This window comes from Borostomias antarcticus, assembly GCF_949987555.1.
Source record: "Borostomias antarcticus genome assembly, chromosome: 7".
Classification (NCBI taxonomy): domain Eukaryota; kingdom Metazoa; phylum Chordata; class Actinopteri; order Stomiiformes; family Stomiidae; genus Borostomias; species Borostomias antarcticus.
The window spans coordinates 30,991,161-30,996,768 of NC_140240.1; the positions used below are offsets into that span (position 1 = coordinate 30,991,161).

A 5,608-nucleotide genomic window follows, 5' to 3' on the forward strand; every position below is an offset into this window, starting at 1 on the left:
GTCTCCGACACGGAGCATCACTTCCCTGCCAAGGCTGGACCTGGTGGGACGGCTGGTCACTAACAGGCTACTAGACAGGCGAGGCTTAATGAACGGCCACCTGCTTTATATGACTGTGAATGACTAGACCTGGCATCACAGTCAGCTTTAGGCGGTTTGTCATCGTTAGGGATGTGTTTTCATTCATTGAGGCCACATTTCGGGGGCCAGCAAAACAAGGTGTCTGAAGTGAGCTCTTTGACCTATAGGCTACACAATATGCTATAACGGGAGCCTATTGAGTTCAATATCGCCTCATTGTAACTAATAAAGTTGAGACAGACTACATGGATGGGCTATGCCAAAGATACTACAGCGGCCTGATATATAAATAAATATATATAATATATAAATGGTATCGAGCTGTTCCACTGCCGCTCAGCAGAGCGCATGCGCGTCGCTGTCCGTGGTTCTGAATGGAATGTGCTGTTGCGCAATCAACTATACAGTGCTAACAAACTATGGGTCACATTTTTATTATATTTTTTATATATCGATGATGTAAGTTGCTAATTTATTAAATATGCTACTCAACACTATGCCCAGTCTGGATCTATAAGTGCATAGATAGAATGGTAGGCCTATACGTTTGTTTGGATATAATAACTCATAGTCTAATTCAATGATAGACTCATAGCATATTGATTAACCGAGTAGTGTTAAGGCTTACCGGATCCCCCCCCCCCCCACCTCCTTCCGTGGTTCCGGGAGAGGCGCTCCCCCTGGAACATGGGAGGAGGAAGGAGGGAGGAGGAAGGGGGGGGGGGGAGGAAGGGGGGAGGAGGAAGGGGGGAGGAGGAAGGAGGGGGGGAGGAAGGGAGGAGGGAGGAGGAAGGGGGGAGGAGGAAGGGGGGAGGAGGAAGGGGGGAGGAGGAAGGGGGGGGGGGAGAGAGGAGGAAGGGGGGGGGGGGAGGAGGAAGGGGGGGGAGGAGGAAGGAGGGGGGGGGGGGGAGGAAGGAGGGGGGGGAGGAGGAAGGAGGGGGGGGGAGGAGGAAGGGGGGGGGGGAGAGCCCCATTCTCAAATGAGTAAGCGCGCCCCCGCGAGAGGAAGGAAGAGACGTGCGCGCGGAGCTGCGTTCCCATTGACGGTTCCGTCTCCCGGTCACCGGCGGAAACATTAGCAGCGCGAGGCAGCGGCGGAGAGACCGGAGAGAGAGCGAGCGACAGCGGGGAGCGCAACACACACGGTCTCCGCCTAGAGGCTACCGTCCAGCACCGCGTCCGAGTCCGGTGGCGTGGGGGCATCAGAGATCAACCGAGTGAACCGGAGGAGTCCCCCGGGCTTGTGTCAACTCCTGGCGCGGAGATGGGCTCACCGTAACCCGGCGGTGGAGGGGAGAGGCGAGCCGGCGGCGGGGGATGGGGGGCGGAGAGAGGGACGGGAAACACGCCGAGGAGAAACACGCCGAGGAGAAACACGCCGAGCAGAAACACGCCGAGCAGAAACACGCCGAGGAGAAACACGACGGGCGCCTGTGGCCATGAGCGGCGCGCACTGTGCACAAGAGCCGCTGCTGCTGCTCTCTCCACGGACCATGTCGTGAGGTGTGGCTCGGTAACGCTCGGGATACCGTCAGTCGAGAAGACACGCCAAGGAGGGGGGGGGGGGTGGTGGAAAAGATGTCCGCCTCGGTGGGGCCCCAGGGCGGCCCTCGCCCACCTACCGTGCCGCCATCCATGCCAGATCTGCCCGACCTCAGTCACCTCACCGAGGAGGAGAGGAAAATAATCATGGCAGTTATGGATCGGCAAAAGGAGGAAGAGGAGAAAGAGGAAGCCATGTTAAAGTAAGCAAACATTTCCTTCCGCCGTCTTTCCGTCGTCCCGAAACACACGCGACACGCACGCCCCCGTTACCGGGAGGTGGCTCCGGTAGACACGCGAACGGCCATCCGCCGCCCGGTAAAACCGATATGTTACCAGCGTGCCCATCGGCTGCCATTGTCGTCACACACACACACACACACACACACACACACACACACACACACACACACACACCCATTCACCACAACCCGTTGCATCGCCTATTGTTGCATCGTAACACCGCGTGCCCTTGCTGGCCGAATTGTCATTGTCAAACAAATCCCCCCCCTAGTATCTTAGAGAGATGAGTCTGGGTCTCTCTGTATCTTAGAGAGATGAGTCTGGGTCTCTCTGTTCAGAATCACCCGTGTCTCACTATCACAGAGCAGGGCTGAGAATGAATCACTATAAAGAGCAGGGCTGAGGATGTGCAGCAGCTCGTCTCTTTCCATCCCGACTAGCAGAGCCGCCCGGTGCCTGAGAACCAGCGCGCGGAGGCAGGACCGCACCGGCAGCCCCCCCGGTGATGAAGGTGGCAGCCCCCCCGGTGATGAAGGTGGCCACCGATAAGGACAGAGAAACGGGGTCAAACGAGTTACAGGTGCACAGCGCCGGCGGCGGGTGAGACGGGGCGTGTGTGACAGCAAGAGGGGGGTGGAATTAAGCATAGTGTGCCCCATAGCACCCCCCCAATCCCGTCACCTAATCAGCGGGCAGGTCTGGTTCTCCTTCGGTCTGAGAGGCAGCACCCCTCGCCCCCTCTCACGCGTATCACGCCGGTAACACACGGAGGCTTCTCCGCCCGGTGCCGGTAACACAACCCTATGATCTGAAAGAAAGCGAAGGGACGCCGTCTGGACACCTCGTGCGTCGAGGGACGACATTAAAGCTGTAATGATGCTTCAGAGCGAGCGTGGCACACACGTCCATGCCCGGTCAGTCGTGAGGACGGGGGCTATGCTGTTTATTGCCTACATGCAAAGACAACGGGGTGTGGTTGAGAATGCATGCTATAGCCGAGGCCTGCCAGGCCGGCTACTCGAGCACCGAGCGATTGAGCAGATGTTGGTTGTAAAAAGCGGTGTGAACACTATCAGACACGGTTTCTCAGGATCACGTCTCTCCCACCAGCTTCATAGAGGCCTTGTGAGCGCTGAGGAGCTGATTGGTATTCTCATCGTGTCAAGCGTCTATTCTTGGATTCCTCCCTCGTGAACCGGTGGATTTACCGGGGGTTCCCGGTCGGTTCCCAACACAAGGCAATGACGTTCACCAGAACCGGAAAATAAGTTATTATATAATCCCCTAGTCTATAGAATGAAATCATGGGATAGGCTACATCATCATCTAAGAAATTGAGTCTCATTCAGTTTACAAACTGTTAAACACACAAGTTTTCCACTGAGTGGCTAGACAATAAGAACCTCTAACTAATGAGATATCTCGTGTTCTTTATGACATCACTGCTTGCTGGAATTGGCTGTGTTCACTTCCTGGTTTGAGGCCCATGGGGAAGAGGTGGTGGCTAGCTGCATCTCTGGAGAGGAAGCGATGGATTTAATGTTCCACAGAACATAATGGCATCATCATTTGGTCAATCATTGATACACACACACACACACACACACACTCAGCTGGGCTTTTTCTCTGGGTCGACACTTTCCAGTACTGTTTGTGATCATATGGCCTCTCAAGCCTGTCAAATTATTCATAATCTATAGATCGCCTGTGGTCATGATTGCTGTGCTGTGGCCATAGAGAATATATATATATATATGTGTGTGTGTGGTGTCAGAGAGAGAGAGAGAGAGAGAACGATTAAAACACGGTTGTGTTTGAAAGACAAGGGTGTTTCTGCAGGGTTTTACCTGCTTTGCATTCTGGATAAAAACGTCACAGCACACTCAAAAGAACAAACGTAACTCCTCCACCCAAGACCCCTCAGAAGCATCTGGTCTAAAGTCCTTGTGTCTTTGCAGACATCTTCTTCTTCTTCGTTTAGGTTTGGATGTTTCACTCCCCCCCAGGCTATCCTTTTACCCCCCCGAGCCTGGATGAGGGGTCACCCGGGCTATATATCTGGGAACACCTCCAGGAGCCATGTCACCGTTTTGTCATTGATTGATTGATTAATTGATTGATTGATTGATTGATTGATTGAGGGACCACCATAGGACATACAGTAGTCTAGGTACTGTACATGGACAATGTGATCAAAGAAGCTTTGACCAGACCTGAGAGATCTCATAGATGATGAAGTCAGCTAATTGAACCTGGGCTGATATGTTTGAGAGCAAGCGATGCTTCTCTCTCTACCTCAGTCCTCATTCACGCTACCACGGCCATGTCTGTTTACCACACCAAGCAGTCTGCCCTACCCAGGGGGCGGCTGTAGCTCAGTTGGTAGAGCGGCTCGTTCAATGATCGAAGGGTCAGTGGTTCGAATCCCAGCTCCGACTGTCCACATGTCGAAGTGTCCTTGAGCAAGACACCTAACCCCAAATTGCTCCCAATGAGCAGGTTAGCACCTTGCATGGCAGCTGCCACCATTGGTGTGTGAGTGTGTGTGTGAATGGGTGAATGAGAGGCCATTGTAAAGCGCTTTGAGTGCCGCTAAGGTGGAAAAGCGCTATATAAGTGCAGTCCGTTTACCATTTACCCTATCAGTGCTGGACACGTAGTGACCTTCCCAGCCTGGTGATGCCTGGGAACCCAGCAGCTGGTCGGGTGATAAGAGCGCAGATAGCGAGGCTGCTCCTCCAGGGGGAGAGAGGCCGCTGTGCTCCCTGTCTGTACCCAGGCCCGGTGCACCGCTGCTGGGCTAATGATTACCCACAACCCACTGGGAACAGAGCACCTGCTCTTCTCTGTACCGGTCGTACCAGGAAGTGCTGCTCGACGACGTTGTTGGCAGGTGCGGTTGCCTGGAGGAGAATGGCAGGAGAATGGTGTGTTGACTGCGTCTACTTCAGAAGGATGTTGATGATGTGAATGAGCCCATTGTCCTGCGCCCAGAACTGTGGTCATGACAGTAAAACGAGTACAAAGCTGTTTCTGGGCTTTTGAGATAAGTCACCTAGGAGCTGAATGAACCATACATGTAATGGCCGCCGTACATTATCAACATGATATAAAAGCACAGATAAAGGGATAGTTCACTTTTTAACCGCGTCCCAGCGACAGAGCAGGGTGAGAGGTCATGTGATCGGTGGTGTTTATTTATTGGTTGGTTTGTTTTGTTAGCAGGATTACGCAAAAACGACCAGAGCGATTTTGATGAAACTCAGTGGAGGGGTGCAGCACGGGCCCACTTAGAACCCATTCAATTTTGGGGCGGATAAGAACCACGGCGCGGACCCACGAATGAAAACAAAACTTAGAAACAAGCAAAGCCAGCGCCCCGTGTGGGGTGCTAGAGACGCAGGGTTTGGATGGGGTGTGCGGGGGGAGAGGCGGAGTGCACCGAACTGCCCCCCCGCCAGCTACAACCCGAGAGGGGGCGCCACAGAGCCGCCCAAACATGGCCGCCCATTCACCTCTGTTCATTTTTTGGACCGGAGCGAAAATAATCCCCCCATTCCTTGTCATTGTGGGGGATTGAAACAGCCATGTCTCAGCGTGGGAAGGTCACAGAGACTCAGGGTTTGTTTGGACATAAAGCTCTCAGCCAACGAATGCAGCAATACTAAACAGATAGATCAAGGGATCTATTTCTCTGGTGTCGTTTACAGTGGTTAGCAATGATGCTAACGAACCAGAGACT

At 53.6% G+C, this 5,608-nt stretch overlaps 1 pseudogene across 1 annotated transcript in view; it reads left to right on the forward strand.

Moving 5' to 3' along the window:
- The first annotated feature begins 2,371 nt into the window (after positions 1–2,371).
- The window catches only part of LOC311311726 (regulating synaptic membrane exocytosis protein 3-like), an 11,341-nt pseudogene continuing 8,104 nt past the window's right edge, over positions 2,372–5,608 (forward strand). Inside the window, exons 1-2 of the transcript in view lie at positions 2,372–2,446; positions 2,556–2,656. The product of the transcript in view is annotated as a regulating synaptic membrane exocytosis protein 3-like (transcript). The remainder of the gene's footprint in view (positions 2,447–2,555; positions 2,657–5,608) is intronic.